This window comes from Callorhinus ursinus, unplaced genomic scaffold (assembly GCF_003265705.2).
Source record: "Callorhinus ursinus isolate GAN/ISIS: 27379988/994484 unplaced genomic scaffold, GSC_fseal_2.0 scaffold84, whole genome shotgun sequence".
In the NCBI taxonomy this organism is placed as follows: Eukaryota; Metazoa; Chordata; class Mammalia; order Carnivora; family Otariidae; genus Callorhinus; species Callorhinus ursinus.
The window spans coordinates 1,236,698-1,256,868 of NW_027397146.1; the positions used below are offsets into that span (position 1 = coordinate 1,236,698).

Sequence of the window (20,171 nt, forward strand, 5' to 3'; positions counted from 1 at the left end):
GTTGTCATGGTTAAGTAGTGTTTGCTTTCCATAGCAACTGAAGCTACAAATATTTATACAAATGCTGAAAAGAATGGCCAGAGAACAAAAACATGCCTTGCTCACAGTCTTAAGTGAAGATGTTTTCTCCTATAAAAGCATCCTAAAGTCCTGTGCTGTGGGGGCCAAGGGAAGGCTGCCCAAAATGTACCACAGTGGGGTACTGATTATTTTGAATTGAAGCTACATGGGAAGCAACTGGTGCAAAGACACTCAGCCCCTCCTCTGTCCCCCTGAAAGCAGGAAACAAATCTCCCATATGAAAAATACCCTCCCTATACTAAGAAGTAAAAAGACATCCTTGCCACCAGACATAGGGACTTTTTGTGGATGCAAAATACATGAGGGCATGATATAGTGGGAGCAGCCAGTCCTTCTCATCTGGGCTCTCAGATTCTGGACAATCCTTCCCAAAGGATTCAGTGGGCTTCCGTGTCCTTAGTTGGAAAATGAGGGGCTTGGGCCAAACCGTCAGTAAGGACTCACTTGGCTATGCCAGCATCACTAAGGCAGAACCCCCAGGAAGTTCCATACTTCCACCCCACTCCCATCCTTGTAAGAGATCCTTAGCGGTTCACCCTCAGTCTGTAGGTTGGAGAGCATAGGTAATTTGAATGTTCCAAACTTACTCTTGCTAAGTTGAGAGTACAGGAAGAACACATGGGCATTTAGGCCCTCTGGGAACATATTTTAACAATTGGTCTTTCTTTTTAGTTAATGATCTCCCAGAAAAAAAAAATTATCTTTCTTTCTGGTTTCAAAGCCAGAACATGTCTCTTCCGTAGTTTGTCACATTAAAATATTTAGTGAACGCTCTGGCGAAGTTCTAACTGCTGTGCAGTGAGAAGAGAAGAGCACCCATTATGATTGGGAGGGTATTAGAGGCTGTGAGAATGGGGTGGGGTTTTCCTCAACAGCCCGAAGTCCTTGTGGCACAGATAGTATTCCCACCAGGGGAGTGATGTGACACGAACTTTTTGAAAGGCACGGTGGCTGCTGGGTGGAGACCAGTTTGGAGGGGACAAGAGTGAGAGCAGGAGGGGCTCCAGTCAGGGGTGCAGGCCGGGGCTGAAGGGGCTGTGGACTAAAAGGGCGGGTCCTTGCAGAAATCACTGATTGCTTCTTTTTTTTTTTAATTCAAGACGGAATGAAATAGCACTCCTTAAATTCCTTTCATGTATTTATCATTGAATTTTCCCATAAGTAAAATAGGTCATACTTCACTAAAGTACACCACTATATATTAGTATCATACCAGGAAAAATGGGGGACTTTTAACAGAAACTCAACTCGCACATTGATCCATGTATTCCCGATGTACTAGAAATATTACTACATTTTCACAAAATGGCATCTGACTGAACTGGAGATGAACAAAGGTGTGAGTGCTCTTATAAGCCAGGAGTGACTTGAAGTTGATATTGTGCAAGTGTGTTGTCTTTTCCCTCAAGAGATATAAAAATGGGATACTTATTTCCTTTGGGGATGAAGCAAACAACCGGCAGTTTGATGCCCACACGGAGATAAAATGTTACATCACTTGTTTTTTTGTTTTATTTTTTGTCTTCCAGGGAATTCCTTTGGAGATTTCCGTGGAATTTTGGGGCTTGCCATAGAGGCTACTCGTGGCTGTTCTTTCTTTGCAGAGGAATGCCTAGTCTCTGCTATTGGCAGGTCCCCTGTGAGAAAGACCAGAGGCAAAGTGGTACCTCCAAGCAAGATCAGAAGAATCTCAAGTGGAAGTCCCCCAAATCTTGCATGCTGTGTTCAGAGGGGATGGACATCTGGAAGCCCTGCCTGCCTTTGGTGAGTATTTTATTGTCCTTCCTGATGGTAATTACATCCCCACTGACCAGGGCCTCCTTCTTGCTGGGCTCTGTGCCAGGCATTTTGCATGAATCATCCCATCGAATCCTCCCTACTCTATGAGGCAGGTACCATTTATTATTGGGTCCATTGGTGAGAGGACACTGTGGCTTCAGAGAAGTTAATGACATTCTCCAAGACTGGCCAAGATTTATACTTAAGCCCAAGCTCTTCCTGGTCTGCTGCTGCTAATCTCTCTGCTTTTGGGGGCGAGTCATGGTTTGTTTCTGAGGAAGGTTGGTCAGTCATTTTAGGATTAATGCTTTTAGTAATCCCTCTCTTTTGAATGTTGTCTTTGACAACTCAGTAGTAATTGTATAATTAAAGGTAATTAATGCTGATGATATGCTCTACAAATGACAAGCATTACATACCTACACGTTATCCTTCCCTCGTTGCATGTAATCTGGCACTGAAAGAATTGGTTTGTTTTAGGATGAGAAGAACTTGAGAGTTGGGGGCAATGGCACCTGGCTTTTCTGCCCTTTACGCAACACTCTGCTTCGGGATTTAGGGAAGTGTTATGTAAATGCCTGCCTCACTGAACAGCTTCTTGCTCTATCATTTCCTGGTTATTTCGGATGTCATGCCATGCTGAAGCTTTGAAACTTAGAATTTGTGGTGCCTGAAGGCTGTACTACGGCTACAAATCCGAATGGTGTACTTAAAATGCACTGGGAAGAGTCATACTGTTTTAAAATGAGTCCCTCCTGAAACTGAGTTTAGGAGCTTCTTTCTAAACTCCACAAGGAGTTTAGGATTTTAACTTGTTTTTAAGGGAAGCATAGTTGACATGCAATGTTATGTTAGTTTCAGGGGTACCAGGATTTTAAGTTTAATTTTTAGAATGGGGAAAAGAATATATCCAAAGCCCCCCCCCCCCACCCCATGGTGATGCACTCCCCGGCTTTATTGAGATATGATTGACAAATTAAAAAATATATATTTGAGGTGTACAACATGGTGTTTTGATATATTTTTACATCCTACATATACATATATTTTGTGCAATGATTGAATGGTCCAGTTTTGAAATCAGAAAGATTGTGTTGTAGATAGAAAGTTCTGGAGCCCTTTCTGTGGCATGTCCTTGTTTGAGGGACAAATGTTGTCACTATTATGAATAAAGTTTAATATTAATGATATTGTTAAAGTAATATTTACTTTGTTCATCCCATACTGTATGCTGGGTCAGAATTAAAGGTGGTTTTCAATCTTTCAACTCATTGGAGGTCTTTCTACCTTGTCTTTTTAACAAAATTGGCCAGCTTGAGAAAACAACATGTCGTGTTAAATCTGTTCGTCAGTGAGGATTACTCAGTTCTGGAGTGAGTGGCTGAGGGAAGTGGTGGAATTGTCTTCTCTGAGTCTTTAGAAACAGACCTGAGAAGTCCAATCGTGTAGTGCAGGGCAACCCTGCAAAGCTCTGCTGGATGTCTCCGCAGGAAAAGACTGGTGAGGAGGGCAAACTGAGAAGGTGAAGGAAAGCTGTCTCGTGGTTGGGATCGTCATGCTTAATGAGATGACAAGTCAAGGGGAACAGCCTACAGTTGCCCTCCCTTTGTCCTCTGGGGCTCAGGGCACCACTGAGGCTGCCCCCAAAGAGCGGCACTGGCCCGGCAGGACTTGATACTCAGCTTGATACTCGGCTTGCTACTCGGCTTGCTACTCAACCACGGATGAAATTTTGGTTCCCCTCAGGCTGCAAGGACCTTGCTGATTAGGAGGAGATCAGAGCCTCTTTAGCTCCACTACGGAGCCCCGATTGGACCCAAAATACCCCCATCTTCCGGCTCCACAGCCCTCAGCAGGTGCCGCTGTGCAGTGCTCTGCGCTGGAGCGGAACCTTAGGGGGATCGGAAGTCAGGAGCTGCGCGGAAGGGGCGTCCCGCACCCCAGTTCCGGAGGCGGTCTCTGTGACCCCAACAGCTCAAGTCAAGGCGGAGATAGCCCTTGCCCCCCGCTGGGTACCCTGGGAGCACCGCTGGCTTGGGGGTTTCACTCTCTGAGGAATCGGAGGCGGCGCTTCACTCACGGACTCTCGGGGCTCTCAGCGAGGCCGGAGGCCAAGGAGGAGCTTGCAGACCCTCAGCCCGCCCCGGCCCGCTCCTCGCCTCCCGTGGACCCCGGGCGCCCGGCTCGCAGTGGAGGCGTCCCAGAGGGCAGAGGGTAAGCACAGGCAAGTGAGGGCTCCCGGGAGGTAACAGACCTTGGGTGGCACGCTGCCATTTGCCACCGCCGGGGGTTCAGAGAAACGTCTTCCGGAGCACCTCAGGAGGGTGGCTTGGTTGGGAGGACCGTGGGGTGGACGGGTGGGAAAGCCGGCGTTCTGAGGCCTCCATAGGGACGGCATCGCAGGTGGCACTGCAGGAAGCACCCTTTCACTCTTCTTTGGAAACTTCTAGAAAGTTCCCAGCATCAGCCTAAGCCCGAGAAACAGATTTGCGAGGAAGGTGAGGGAGTAGGAAAGCCAGAGGCTAGCACAGTTGAGGCGGGATGGAAAGCAGGAGATTGACCTGGCTGTAGTAGGCCGAGCAGCTGGTGCACGGTGAAACTGCAGACTTTCCAAGTTCGAAAGCCATGTTGCAAGCGTGAGTTTTCAAAGGAGCCACTTCAGGTTTCCTTTGGTTCTGTTCTCAAAAGATAAGGCGTTTGCTTTAGGACTGGTATCTGAGCCCATCCAGACTGAGAGCAGAGAACTCTCAGCTACTCCAGAAAATCCCTTCTTTTATTTTTTTTAAAGATTTTATTTTTAAATAAAGATTTTATTTTTTAAAATAAAATAAAATTTAAAAAATTTAAATAAATTTTTAAAGACAGAGAGAGAGACAGCGAGAGCAGCGAGAGAACACAAGCAGGGGGAGGGTCAGAGGGAGAAGCAGGCTTCCTGCTGAGCAGGGAGCCGGATGTGGGACTCGATCCCAGGACTCCGGGATCATGACCCGAGCCGAAGGCAGACGCCTAACGACTGAGCCACCCAGGCGCCCGAAAATCCTTTCTTTTAAAATGGAGTAATGCTAACATAAAAGCTGAACCCCCGTTATGAATCTAAAAACCTGTAGTATTCATAACCGAAGCCTAGATAAATATAAACAAATGCCCTTAACAGCATTAAGTAAATAGGACCCTCCCCCAAAGTGAACAAAATAAACAAAAACAAATCAAGTGAACAACTCAGTTTGTGGAGAAGCTTTTACGGTTAATAGAACAACTTATGTAAAAATAGTCTTATTGTGTTTAAATTGATTTTCTGAAACTGTTCTTTTTTTTGAAAAATACAGCCAAATTGAGTATGAGAGGGAAGGAACTCTGGCAATTTTGAATATTTTTTTCTATCAGTAAAAGGAAGAATAGCATGTTCTGCACTGCATTGGGCGTGGGGGCAGCTGCAGCTTTTAACTCTCCTATGAACTAAAGAAATGGAGTTTTTATTTAATAATCAACCAGATGAACTTGGTAGAGAAATTTAATGAATTATTTTAGCAAGGGTCCCAAATTTTACTTTGTTACCGACAAGCACATACTACCTTCATTTTATAAAGTCAAACTTTGCATGTAAATAGTTGCATAGTTTATAACTCTGAAAGTAAGACTACCACAAAGCCATGTACTAGGAGTTTGAAATTGGAAATATCCAAAAAAAACCAAAAACCAAAAAACAAAAAACCAGACCACATCATGGCCATGAAATGTGATCAGTTCTTAAGTATTTTAAAACACAAATGTCTAGATGCCATTGCCCCACAGGTGGTGATGGCAGTAGCCACAAGGTCAGTGCCTAGCAAACTAGGGAAGCACAGTTAAAGCACCAAGCTATTCGGATGTTGTGAGCAAAGTAGAAACTAGTATTTTTAAGATTTCAAGGAATTTTGCTCTCTCCCAGGTGGAAGCAAAACCTGAAAGATGAGAGAATAGATAGCTGTAAATCCGGCAAGGCCAGGAGGAAAAAAAAGGGAGAAAAAAGACAGGGCAAGGTCTATATGGTTTCCCTGCTGTTCTTCTGGGGTGTATTCCTCAGTAGATTACTAATTTCTCTGACCGCACACATAAAGAAGGAATTTGAAAGCAAACATAATTTTCATTATACTGATTAAGGGAATTTTGCATTATTATTTTTGACCTATTCCTTTAAACAAAAGAAAAAGAGGATCAACTTCTCATATAGTGACTAACTCCTCAAAGAAGTGTGTTTTTTCCTTTTCTAATTTAAAATGGCAGATGAGGAGCCCCAGAGTTCTAATTGCTTGATACTGGGAAAACAGAGTGAGCAAGCGGGCCAGTCAATCATCCAGGGGCTCTGGCTTGGTCAGTTGGGGTTATTACATATGTAATTGGATTAAAATGAAGATAGCCCTTTATTTGTGTAGCTCAGCAGCTTGAGTGTGGTCCCCTGCGACAGGGGACCTTGGGTGGTGGGCGAGGCCACTGGGGGTCATTGTGTGATGACCCAGGGAGGAACGCTTGGATTTCCCATGCTGGCGGGTTATTTCACTACAAAATGATTCTCTTAACTAATGATGTAATGTATGGTGATTAGCATAACAATAAAAATTAAAACAAACAAACAAACAAAAAACCCCAAAATGATTCTCTTTTGGGTCCTTGCCTTGTGAATGTTATTTCTCTCAGGAAAATACATTTTAAACAATTCTTTTTTTTTATAGTTTTCTTTTTCTTTTTTATTTGTTATTTTTTTTTAATTTTATTTATTTATTTGAGAGAGAGAGAGAGAATGAGAGATAGAGAGCACGAGAGGGAAGAGGGTCAGAGGGAGAAGCTGACTCCCCGCTGAGCAGGGAGCCCGATGTGGGACTCGATCCCGGGACTCCAGGATCATGACCTGAGCCGAAGGCAGTCGCCTAACCAACTGAGCCACCCAGGTGCCCCACATTTTTAAACAATTCTGAGAAAGGTTTGCATGTATGGTATATCTCCATAGATAAATAAAATAGCATAGGAATAATTTTTTTCTTGTTCTTCTTAATGGAATGAACTCCCACTTTAATCCCCTATTTTGAGGTTAGTCGCTTGACTCTGAATATCAGGGCAGGAGAATATCAGGCTGAAAGTCCATCCCAGCAATGACAGGACCTCTTAGCAGGGTCCTTCTCTTACCCAGAGCTGCAGCTGCACAAGGGGGAAAATGTCACTTCTGGAGGAATCATAAATTCCTCTTGTTTTATAAAACTAAGCAATTCTGCCACCAAATAGGTAGCCAGTCTATTTTAATCACTCCAGAATGTATTCGCCTTGTTCACATTCAGAAACAAATACTGCCAACTGAAGTGCTTGCTCTAAGAAATAATATGGTCCAGTTTCGTCTGAAGTACGTAGCTTTGTTTTGCTTATTTCTCTCTGTGTTCTGCAAGAAAAGGGAGCATAGAGGTGTGACTACACCAAGGCATTGAAAGAGGATATTTTCCATTAAACTCCAGGGAATCGCTGGAAAGCATTAACTCATGGCTTTGAAAGTACGTGGGCCAAAATGGCTAGGTTGGAGAGATGTTTGGGCTAAGTGATGGGAAGGCCTGGGTGCCCCCCCACCCATCAGTAAGTCACTGCACAGAGAAATCTCTGCCTCTGAACCTGGCCGAGCATGGCCTGGCATTTGTAGGGAGGGGAGGGAACCGGGCCCTTCTTCTAATTGCCAGGGGCAGGTATAGAGACTGTGTCCCTCTCCCTTACTAAGCCAGGACCGTTGTGTGCAACTTTGTTTGCAGATCAATTCACAGGTACCCAGATTCTTTAGTGATTAGAATGAATTGGACAAAAAACAAAAAAACCCTCCTACTCCTCTTAAATTAACTGAAAGCTATTTAGGTTAATGAAGTAATTATGGTTGTGGGGAAAGCAATTGGTTAGTGGTGGTAAAACAAACAAACAAAAGTGATGAAAGTATAGCTTAATTCTTCTGGTTTTAGCCCCAATTCAAATGTCATTCAATATGTTCACATTGTGACAGGCATTCTTGGAGCTGGGGACCGGCAAAAAGCCAGTGGAGTAAGAGATACTGCTTTCAGCGAAGCCCCACAGGCTAGAGGGCGATTGTGTCACGAAGTGCTTGCATTATGCTTGAATGTGTGACAGCATCCTTGGTACAGCAGAGGAAGGAGTGGCTGACTTCCCTTGGAGCGGGGGGAAACAGTTGGGCCCTGGCACATCTTCCTCAAAGAGAGAGATTTAGACTGGGCTTTGAAGGATGAATTCCATATCCTTAGAAGGGGAAGCGGAGGGAAGGGCATAGATGAACAAAATCAAAGAGGACTGAAGAAGGATGGTGTTTTCCAAAGCAGGAGGTGACCTAGCACTGAAACAGGAAGTTTGGGCAAGTTTAGAACCTGAGTGTGAGGTACTGGTGGGACATCTAGGAAGCATCCAGGGCCAGAGCTCAAGGGAACAGTCTGGGCTGGAAATAAAGACCTAGAGTCGTGGAGGTTTCCCTTTGGCAGAGGCTTCTGTGGACTATTGGCACCTCTTTATGGCTGTGGCGTGGGGAAACTGAGTCATGCCTACCCACTCCAGCCATAAAAAACTGCTCTGCCCCTGGTCATGCCATGTAACCCCTGCTGTGTCTGAATGTTGATAGCTGAACTCAAGCTATGTGTGACACAGTGTTCCCACTGGGTTTTCAAGGTGATGATCCCAGAACATCAGTCTCTTGAAACACAAGAGTCAAAAAATTCTCAGGTTTTTAAATAGAGCACATAAACTGCCTTTGAGGTAGGCCTCCCAGTTCACAGTTTGCAAAGAAACTTTACCTTTTCCCTTTGTCCTTTATCAAGAGAGTAAGACCTCTGTAAGGCTTTTCCCAAACACTACATAAATATTAAATTGACCTATGAATGCTGTTTATGAGGAATAGAATATTGTTCTTGTTATTTGATACGTATTTATGGAGTATGTGTCCTGACTTGAGTTTAGCTAATGGCCCGCTAAGGAAGGGTGCTTTGGAGGTTGATGACTTTTTCTTCTGATTCTGTTTCTAACAGTTAAGCACACTGTTTAAGTAACAGGTTGTTCTTTGATTATAGAGTGTTCATGACCACTAATAAATGTACCCCATATTTAAATGTACAAGTTGCACCTCTGGGAGGGCAGGGAGCTAAGGGCAGTCAGCCTTTCATATGCTAATACCTGAGATCTAGGCACACTAGATATTACTCAATCAAGCTAATATTTAGCTTTGGAAATTAAAGCATAAATTCATGACTTTGATTAGTGTTCTTCTCTCTGTATTGATATTTAACCATAATATATGTATGCACACAACGTTCCAAGATTTTTCTTTTTATTTTTTGTCGATGTATGTTGTACTTGCCGCAGTATTTGTTGAATTCATGAATGCTATTGTTTTTCAGAAGAAGGCGTCCAAGAGGTGTTGTACTCCCAGTGTGTCTTCATGCTGTTTGTCTCCTTGTTTAAGTGAACTTTAACATTCAGTGTTAAAATGAACCTTATCATTTGGGGCACTCACCAAATACATGGGTGTGCTGTGCATCTTAGACTTTTCATGGAACTTGCCCTCCTTTATGGTATCTGATCTTCCTGAGAGGACCTTATGGGGTGGTGAGGTCCAGGCTTAACACCATTTTACAGGTGCTCAGAGAGGCCAGATGGCTTGTCCTAAGGTCACATGGCTAGGGCCGAACTGGGACTAGGTCCCAAGCGTTCTGACTGCGAGAATATTGTTGATTTCCACTAGTTTTGCAACCTCCCTAGTGAAGCCACTGGATCAATAATTTTTAAAGTGTGAACTTGTAAGTCAGCCGTTTCCTCACAGGAAGAAATAAGTATCTCCCTTAGTGTAGGTGAAGAGTTGTAGAAGATTCACTCTCCTCCTTGGGGTGTGTCAAACCCACTTTGAAACATTCGGGAGTACTCTGCAGACAGGACTTCAGAAGAGCTGTTTACTCTTAGCCTTTTCTAGCATAAGCTCCATTTGCTGATCTTCTCAAGAACCTACGTGTGAGCTGTGCTGTATTGTGTGGACCACACAGTGCTTGGAAGTGAGAAATCTTTAAAGTAACAGGCAGGACTTTGGGAAATGGAAAGGTCTGCACTAAAGGATTGTACTTTGAGGTGAAATTCACAAACAAAGTCAATCAACATGAAAAATCTGGAAACTCTCAGTGAGAGCTGTTTCATCTTTCTCTACATTCCACAAGAAACAAGTTGGAACCTTTGGTGTGAAGTTCCAACTTACATAATCACAGAAAGCATTTCAAGTGTATCGAGCAGAGGCACTATTGTGGCTGTCAGTGAGGGCATTTGCGGAGCCTCACTTTAATGTGGTTGTGTCTTAACCATCAGCATTAAGAAAAATAATTGGGTAGGAATGGGGGCTGGGAGTGGGGTGGGCAGGAGGGCATGTGGCTCGGGCAAAGCCAAGAGTCAGCAACAATTAGGGAGTTCATTTAAGTGAGGAGGTCCGCAGTCTTTCATTCAGGAAATGGAAGGTTTCTTTGGTCCCTCTTCTAATTTGAGAACCGTGTGGCTAATATATTGAGTAACTTTTTACCAAGGTGGTATATATATTTTTGATCATTCATGCGATATTGGCACATAATTCATGTATTGGTATTAAGTTATTTTTGTTGCATACAGGTTTTCATTCAGGGACATGCCCCTTTTAAAAAATTATTCAGATTCTGGGAGACAGCTTCCCTGCTTTCTCGGATAAGGCAGCCTAGGATATACAGAAGAGTGGAATAATGTTGAGGGGAACTGGAGATTGGGCTGGGAAATTACCTTAAGGTCAGGGGGCTAAAATAAATTAGGAGAAGCCACCTAACTTCTGAAGGGCTTGTTCCTTAGTTGATAAATAGGTATCAGTTAGACTTGCCTTGGGAACAAACTGTATTTACAGAGTTTTCACAGTTACATAAAAAAGATTGGAAAGCAATCATCTGAAATGGCAATATTTGCCCCTGGGTGGTAGAATTATGTTTGCATTGTTTCTCTGTTCCATTTTGTAAATTTAACGCTCTTAAAAATAAGAAAACTAAACTAAATTTCTTTTTAAAAAGGAAATGTCAAAAGAAACAAGAAGGCTGGCTCTTTCTCAACACTCTAATGGGAAATGATTATAGTGTTCTACGAAGCTATCGAAGGGGCTACATAGTGATGGAAGGTTTTTTGATTTCTTTCGGAAGGATTGTAGGGAAGGGCTTTGCTGGCGCTTCCAGATCCCACTGCTCCTTTCTGATGTGAAGGTGGCCCCGGGACCTTTGTCTTGAGTGGTGAACGCCCAGCATGCCGCCAGGAGCACTAGCAGTGGGCACTCCGTTACAGAGCACCTTTTGGGTCTGGGGATAACAATTGTCCCGCCTCTTATTCCGTAAGCTGTCAGGCTTGTGGGCTGCCAGCTGCCTTAGCTTTACCAAAAGGAGGCGGTTCTCGTTTATTCTTTTACTGTGTATTGTCAGCTGAATAAAGCAGCCTACCACAGCCTCTGGGACAAAAGCTCTCCATGAGGATTACGCTGCCAGGTTGGAGAAAGGCCCTTTCAATGCTATACAGCCTCAAATAGGGGCTGTGTTCAGCTGACCACCTTTATGCAAATCCCTTTTCTTTGTTGAAAGGCTCCCCCTGAGACAGAGGCCAGCTAAGCTTTTCTGGACAGATAGGCTTTGTGCAGGGCTGGGAGAGAGATCGCCCAGGTTAGGTGCTCCTGGGAAGAAAAGCCAATTGAAATGGTTTTGTAAATGCCATTGCTAATAAATTGAACACTGGCAAAAAAACTTCTCGCAATTCAGATATTATTGACAAAGAACAAATTATTCCTCAAATGGAACAGATTAAAGTGGCATAGAGTTTGGGAGTGCTGCAATTGTTGATCTTTGACATTATGCAAAATATATTACGTCTGTATCTCTTGTTTCTAGTTCTCTTCATATCCTTCCTGATCTTGGTCTTCCTTGTTATTTTATTTTATTTTATTTATTTTATTTTATTATTTTATTTTATTTTATATTTTATTATTTTATTTATTTTATTATTTATTTTATTTTATTTTATTTTATTTATTTTATTTTATTTTATTATTTTATTTTATTTTATTTTATTTTAATGTTAGGCTAGTCACCATACAGTACATCATTAGTTTTTGATGTAGTGATCCACGCTTCATTGTTTTCGTATAACACCCAGTGCTCCATGCAGTACATGCCGTCCGTAATACCCATCACCGGGCTCACCGATCCCCCCACCCCCTCCCCTCTAAAACCCTCAGTTTGTTTCTCGGAGTCCATCGGCTCTCATGGTTCGTCTCCCCCTCCGACTTCTCCCCCTTCGTTTCTCCCTTCCTTCTCCCGATGTCCTCCATGCTATTCCTTACGTTCCACAAATAAGTGAGACCATGTGATAATTGACTTTCTCTGCTTGACTTATTTCACTGAGCATCATCTCCTCCAGTCCCATCCATGCGGATGTAAAAGTTGGGTATTCATCCTTTCTGATGGCTGAGTCATATTCCATTGTAGATATATGGACCACGTCTTCTTTACCCATTCATCTGTTGAAGGGCATCTTGGCTCTTTCCACAGTTTGGCTATTGCGGACATTGCTGCTATGAACATTGGGGTGCGTATGGCCCTTCTTTCACTACATCTGTGTCTTTGGGGTCAATACCCAGGAGTGCAATTGCTGGGTCATAGAGTAGCTCTATTTTTAATTTTTTGAGGCACCTCCACACTGTTTTCCAAAGTGGCTGTACCACTTGCATTCCCACCAACAGTGTAAGAGGGTTCCACTTTCTCCACAACCTCTCCAACGTCTGTTGTTTCTTGCCTTATCAATTTTTGCCATTCTAATTGGTGTAAGGTGGTATCTCAATGTGGTTTTGATTTGATTTGAATTTCCCTGATGGCTGATGATGAAAAATAATAATTATTTTTTCGTGTGTCCGTTAGCCATTTGTATGTCTTCTTTCGAGAAGTGTCTGTTCATGTCTTCTGCCCATTTTTTGACTTGATTATTTGTTTTTTGGGTGTTGAGTTTGAGAAGTTCTTTATAGATCTTGGATACCAGCCCTTTATCTGTAGTGTCATTTGCAAATATCTTCTCCCATTCTGTGGGTTGCCTCTTTGTTTTGTTGACTGTTTCCTTTGCTGTGCAGAAACTTTTTATCTTGATGAAGTCCCAAAAATTCATTTTTGCTTTTGTTTCACTAGCCTTTGGAGATGTATCTTGAAAGAAGTTGCTGTGACTGATGTCGAAGAGGTTACTGCCTATGTTCTCCTCTAGGATTTTGATGGATTCCTGTCTCACATTGAGGTGTTTCATCCATTTTGAGTTTAGCTTTGTGTATGGTGTTAGAGAATGGTCGAGTTTCATTCTTCTGTATATAGATGTCCAGTTTTCCCAGCACCATTTATTGAAGAGACTGTCTTTTTTCCATTGCATATTTTTTCCTGCTTTGTCGAAGATTAGTTGACCACAGAGTTGAGGGTCCATACCTGGGCTCTCTGTTCTGTTCCATTGGTCTATATGTCTGTTTTTGTGCCAGTACCATGCTGATGCTTTGTAATATAGCTTGAAATCGGGTAACGTGATGCCACTAGCTTTGTTTTTCTTTTTCAAAATTTCCTTGATGATTCAGGGTCTTTTCTGTTTCCATACAAATTTTAGGACTGTTTGTTCCAGCACTTTGAAAAATGTCATTGGAATTTTGATCAGGATGGCATTGAAGGTGTAGATTGCTCTGGGTAGCATAGATATTTTAACAATGTTTATTATTCCAATCCATGAGCATGGAATGTTTTTCCATCTTTTTGTGTCTTCTTCAATTTCTTTCATAAGTGTTCTGTAGTTCCTAGAGTATAGATCCTTTACCTCTTTGGTTTATTCCGAGGTATCTTATGGTTTTTGGTGCTATTGTAAATGGAATCGTTTCTCTAATTTCTCTTTCTACAGTTGCATTGTTAGTATATAAGAAAACAACTGATTTCTGTGCATTGATTTTGTATCCTGCCACATTACTGAATTGCTGTATGAGTTCTAGTAATTTGGGGGTGGAGTCTTTTGGGTTTTCCACATAAAGTATCATGTTGTCTGCAAAAAAGAGTTTGACTTCTTCTTTGCCAATTTGAATAGTTTTATTTCTTTTTGTTGTCTGATTGCTGTGGCTAGGACTTCTAGTACTATGTTGAACAATAGTGGGGAGAGTGGGCATCCTTGACATGTTCCTGATCTTAAGGGAAAGGCTTTCAGCTTTTCCCCATTGAGGATGATATTCGCTGTGGGTTTTTCATAGATGGATTTTATGAACATGAGGAATATTCCCTCTATCCCTATACTCTGAAGAGTTTTAATCAGGAAAGCATGTTGTATTTTGTCAAATGCTTTTTCTACATCAATTGAGAAGACCATATGGTTCTTCTCTCTCCTCTTACTAATGTGTTCTATCACACTGATTGATTTGCAAATGTTGAACCGCCCTTGCATCCTGGGGATAAATCCCATTTGGTCGTGGTGGATGATCCTTTTAATGTATTGTTGGATCCTATTAGCTAGGATTTTGTTGAGAATTTTGGAATCCATTTTCATCAGGGATATTGGTCTGAAATTCTCCTTTTTGATGGGGTCTTTGCCTGGTTTGGGGATTAAGGTAATGCTGGCCTCATAGAATGAGTCTGGAAGCTTTCCTTCTGTTTCCATGTTTTGAAACAGCTTCAGGAAAATAGATATTATTTCTTCTTTGAATGTTTGGTAGAATTCCCCAAGGAATCCATCAGGCCCTGGACTCTTGTTTTTTGGGAGGTTTTTAATCACTGCTTCAATCTCGTTATTGGTTATTGGCCTATTCAAGTTGTCAGTTTCTTTCTGTTTCAGTCTTGGTAGTTTATAGGTTTCCAGGAAGGCATCCATTTCTTCCAGGTTGCTCAGTTTATTGGCATATAGTTGTTGATAATAATTTCTAATAATTATTTCTATTTCCTTGGTGTTAGTCGTGATCTCTCCCCTTTCATTCATAATTTTATTAATTTGGGTCCTTTCTCTTTTCTTTTGGATAAATCTGGCCAGTGGTTTATCGATCTTATTAATTCTTTCAAAGAACCAGCTTCTAGTTTCGTTGATCTGATCTACTGCGTTTCTGGTTTCTAGTTCATTGATCTCTGCTCTAACCTTAATTATTTCTCTTCTAATGCGTGGCTTAGGCATCGTTCGTTGCTTTTTCTCTAGTTCTTCAAGGTGTAAAGTTAGTTGGTGAATTTGGGATTTTTCTATTATTTTGAGTGTGGTTTGAATGGCTATGTATTTCCCCCTTAGGACTGCCTTTGCAGTATCCCATAGATTTTGGATCAATGTGTTTTAATTCTCATTGGTTTCTATGAATTGTTTAAGTTTTTCTTTGATTTCCTGGTTGACCCAAACATTCTTGAGCAGAGTGGTCTTTAGCTTCCAAGTGTTTGAATTTCTTCCAAAGTTTTTCTTGTGACTGAGTTCCAGTTTTAAAGCATTATGGTCTGAGAATATACAGGGAATAATCTCAATCTTTTGGTATCGGTTGAGACCTGATTTGTGACCCAGTATGTGCTCTATTCTGGAGAATGTTCCATGTGCGCCCGAGAAGAATGAGTATTCTGTTGTTTTAGGGTGGAATGTTCTGTATATGTCTCTGAGGTCCATCTGGTCCAGTGTGTTATTCAAAGCTCTTGTTTCTTTGTTGATTTTCTGCTTAGATGATCTGTTTATTGCTGAGAGTGGAGTATTGAGGTCTCCTACAATTAATGTATTGTTATCAAGGCCTTCCTTGTTTTTGTCTGGATTAGAGAAGCTGCTGCTTTCTCCCTCCATCCTTCTAATTGAATATTTCCTAGGTTTCATCTTCCCTTTAAATAACTCCCTTAGGGCACTCCGATGATTAGTTAAATTTCAGATATTCTTTGTGCACGTGTCTTGTAGAATTGTGGACTCTCCCAAGCTGGAAGAGATCTCCAAGTCGTCCGTCCAAATATCTCTCATGTCTATGTGGTCAAATTGATCATTCATGTCAAGTAAAGATGGGTTTTCTTGCATTTTCATTGATGCCTGAGGATGCAAGAGAACCCAAAACTGGTGAATTGTCTCTCTAGACTCTTCCATAACCCAGTTTCTCTTTAGTAAAAAACATCTCTGGCCTTACGACTTTCATCCACTCCAGCTGGCACTGCCCCGAGGCCCATTTTGATTGATGCTTTCACATCCGCACCTTTGTCCCTTCTTCTATTAGTCCGCCTCCTTTACAGCATGTCTGAAATCCACCCTCTCTTGCAACTTTCTTCTCTTCCTTCTGTAACAACTACTTTCTAAACTCAAGCCTTTCCTCAGCCCATCTGCTTGAATTCCCTGCATCATCTCTCTTAGAGTTGGTTTGATCTTGGTAGTCACTTTCTCAGAAATTTGCAGTAGTGCCCAGCTATCTTACAAATTAAATAAAAATGTTAATGTCTTCAGGTAGAGAACCCAGCCTGTCTGACCACATTGATTTTCCCATTTGATTCTTAGGCTCTTCAACATTCTCACTACTTAATTTTTAGAGAATTCTTTTGACAGTTATGTAGCTCTTCTTTGAAATGATAATTGTTATTTCTCTGTAGTTCTTTTAGTTTTAAGGGCTGATGACAACACCAGCAGCAGCAGCAGTAAAACTAGCTGGCTCAGTGCCTTGCCCATAGTAGATAACTATCTGGGACCTGAACAACTGAGCAAATAAATGGAAGCACAGGAAATCACTGTAGACACCCTGATTTGCCCAGAAACCAGAAGTGTAGGACTCAGATTCTTGAAAAGAGAATTCTTGCTTCCTTGGTAGCTTCCTATAGTGGTCAAGAAGAATGAGCCTAACTAAATATGGACTAAGAATGGCCTAAAATATTCCAAAATAATCTGTAATACTTTCAGGTTCTTGACTCAAATTCAGTATTTCTGTGACTTTATGTATGTTAATCTTCCTGTTTAGGAAGTTCTGCTATGAACAGTTCCAGTATCATTTTCTTTGGTGTGTTTTACCAGTTGGCTCTTAATATTTTATTTTATTTATTTTATTTATTTTTATTTTTTGTGATGTTAAAGGATGATTTTTATTTTTATTTTTATTTACAGTTAATATTTTTTTATTATGTTCAGTTAGCCAACATCATTAGTTTTTGATGTAGTGTTCAGCGATTCATTAGTTATGTATAACACCCAGTGCTCAGCACCACATGTGCCCTCCTTAATGCCCATCACCTGGGTACCCCATCCCCCACCCCCCTCCCTTCTGTAACCCTCAGTTTGTTTCCCGGAGTCCAGAGTCTACCATGGTTTGTCTCCTGCTCTGATTTCTTCCCATTCAGTTTTCCTTCCATTCCCCTGTGGTCCTCCACGCTATTACTTATGTTTCACATATGAGTGAAACCGTATGATAATTGTCTTGGCTCTCAATATTTTAAACTGAACTGAAGGGTGAGAAAACTTACCTATCAGATTCTTAATTAAACGATTCACTAAGACCTCTTTCAATGGTTCCCTTAAAATATACCTTTATGTAAAGAGAGGGCTCCACGTAGGAAGTCATCTCTCCTACATTGTTTCCTACATATTTTTCTATATCCTTGGTCATTCTTTTCCTGAGCCCTAGGGTCTCTGGAGAAAAGAGCAAGCTCTTGTCATAGTCCTCACCCAACTGAATGTGATTTATTCCTCATAGTTTTACAGGCTATGTTCAGACAACCATGGGTTGTTGAGAGGAACCAGCCCTGTTCCCCCGCAGAGAGGAAAGACTGGCAACACATGGTTTTCATACAGTGCCAGCGAGTGCTGGTGCCATCAGGGGTCCCAGAGAGAGGATCAGAAAAGCACTCATGGAGAAAGTGCTTTGGGGAATGTGCCTTTGAAGGATAAATGTGTCTTCAATCAGTAAAGACATGGGGAAGGGCATTCCAGGCCGGGAGACTGTCACTGAGCAAGGGCAATGGGAGGCAATGAAGAGTGTGTGTTTGGGTAATGGCAAGTACTTCCTGGCATTCAGAAGATGTGAGCAGTGGTGTGGCTCATGATCCCTTCAGTGCATGCTTCTTGTGCTTCTACTCTGTGCCAGGTGCTATGGACAGTGGAGGCAGGGGACCAGCAAGGGCTGGAATAGTGATCAGGCACCCTAGAAAGTGGCAAGTGCCCTGAGACAGTGGTAGACAGTGAACTCCTTGGAGCTCATGGAGGAGGAATATGAGGAGAGCATGCACAAGAGAGCCTTCTACACAATTCTGGAAAAACTTGAGAAAAATGATATTTTTTTGGATCCAAACTCATATATCCAGATCCTTCAGGCCTCATAAAGGCTGTGGGGTATGTTTGCCAAACATCAGAAATGGATTTTTATTTTGGGACCATGCTTTTAGGTTGTGCAGAATTGGTACCACTCAGATGGTACAAGGATCATGTGTCCCTCAGAAAAGGTGGGAATACTGCTGCCTGACATGAAGCAAGTCCATAGCACCTGTTAGAAGAAATTCATGAACATCAACACTTCTGTATCTAGGATTACACGTAAAAGTTTTTCTTAATTGTACATAAAGGAGAGTTTGTATAGAGGCAAATCTTAATGCCAGCTTTAGGGGTCATATCAAGGTCACTGGACAAGATGGCATTGGAAAGCTCAGTACCTTTGGTGAAGCAGGATTGAAGGGGGCTGGAATTAGGAGGAGACTAAGGAAATTTGTCTTCATGCAGAATTAGAAGCAGTTGAAGAACCTTCTCGAGTGAGAAGCAATCCTAGTTTCTCCACCCCAGAACGTTGCTATGAGAATCATAGCACTGTATGGAATAGTCAGTTCTAACCTGGAAAATCTGGGTAGTTGAAAAGGGTTCTCATCTTTATTTTAAATGTGCTGCTATATGATAATTGACTTCCCTTGTGTTGCTAGAAGGGCTATTTTTGATCTAGAAACATTTCTTTCTTTGAAGGTCATCTGGATAGACTATCTGCTGTCCCCAGACAAAACATTCTTTAGTTTCTTCATCTCTTGTTCTTGGGTAAGAAAACAGTTTTTATCTTTCAGACTTTTCTCGTATACTTATCTTTTATATTTTACTGAGCACTTATAATCCAATGCAAGTAAGAGTCCTCTGTGCTTCAAAACTGATCAACAAGTCGTAAGTGATTGGGGAAAATCTAAGTAATGAGTTGCATTTTAAATAATAGTAACACCTGACTTAATCAATAATTCATACTATCAAGACATGCTCAGTCAGGTTTAAAGCACAGGTCAAGATGTAACGTCAAGTAATCACAGACAATTCTTTTTATGTTTTCATATGGAACGCTTCACAGATTTGCATGTCATCCTGTGCAGAGGCCATGCTAATCTCTGTAATTGTTCCAGTTTTAGCATATGTGTTGCTGAAGCAAGCGCCACAATCGATTCTTAACACCAGTGATCTGAATGCATGTGAAATTGTATAGCACACATAAAAATATCTGTTTATATATGTCCTTGATTTTCACCAGCTACAGATTTAAATTCAAGTAATATTTCATCTCAAGAGATTATGGGGCACCTGGGTGGCTCAGTCGGTTAAGCACCTGCCTTCGGCTCGGGTCATGATCCCAGGGTCCTGGGATTGAGCCCCACATCGGGCTCTCTGCTCAGCGGGGAGCCTGCTTTTCTCTCTCCCTCTGCTGTTTCCCCTGCTTGTGCTCTGTCTCTCTCTGTCAAATATTAAGTTAAATCTTTTAAATAAGAAAAGAAAAAGAGGTTCTACTTGGTTACTCTAAGTGTAGCATTCTGGGGTGCCTGGGTGGCTCAGTCAGTTAAGCGGCTGCCTTTGGCTCAGGTCGTGATCCCAGGGTCCTGGGATCGAGCCCCACATCGGGCTCCCTGCTCGGCTGGAAGCCTGCTTCTCTCTCTCCCACTCCCCCTGCTTGTGTTTCCTCTCTCGCTGTGTCTCTTTCTGTCAAATAAATAAATAAAATAATAAAAAAATAAATGTAACATTCTTCCCATTTCCTGAGAGAATTATAAAGTGAAGAAAAGAAAAGATGTTTTTGGTTTTGATAAATTGTGGATTTTAGATTGAGGTGTGTGTGTGTGTGTGTGTGTGTGTGTGTGTGTGTGTGTGTGTGCAAACTCAGTTGGAGAACAAATGCAAACAGAACTGAACTTGAATGTTGATTTTTTGCATCTAATTTTATATTTATATAGGCATGTATATGATCATATTCTCTTATGAATGAAAACGCAATCTACATATTTCCCTTGAACTGTGATGTATAAAATAAAATGTAACATATATTTATTGCAAGAAAT

At 41.8% G+C, this 20,171-nt stretch overlaps 1 protein-coding gene and 1 non-coding gene across 3 annotated transcripts in view; one reads left to right on the plus strand and one right to left on the minus strand.

Moving 5' to 3' along the window:
• The window catches only part of PASD1 (PAS domain containing repressor 1), a 191,345-nt gene that overhangs the window by 95,803 nt on the left and 75,371 nt on the right, over nucleotides 1-20,171 (plus strand). Inside the window, exon 3 of one of the 2 annotated variants that reach the window (XM_073887869.1) lies at nucleotides 1,611-1,845. The gene's annotated coding sequence lies outside the window, so the exon portion shown is untranslated. Of the gene's footprint in view, nucleotides 1-1,610; nucleotides 1,846-3,833; nucleotides 4,075-20,171 lie in introns of those variants that run through there. The other variant, XM_073887870.1, reaches the window with a different exon arrangement.
• On the minus strand, nucleotides 19,174-19,275 carry LOC112816432 (U6 spliceosomal RNA). The gene has a single exon (XR_003206172.1). It is a non-coding gene; the product is annotated as a U6 spliceosomal RNA (small nuclear RNA).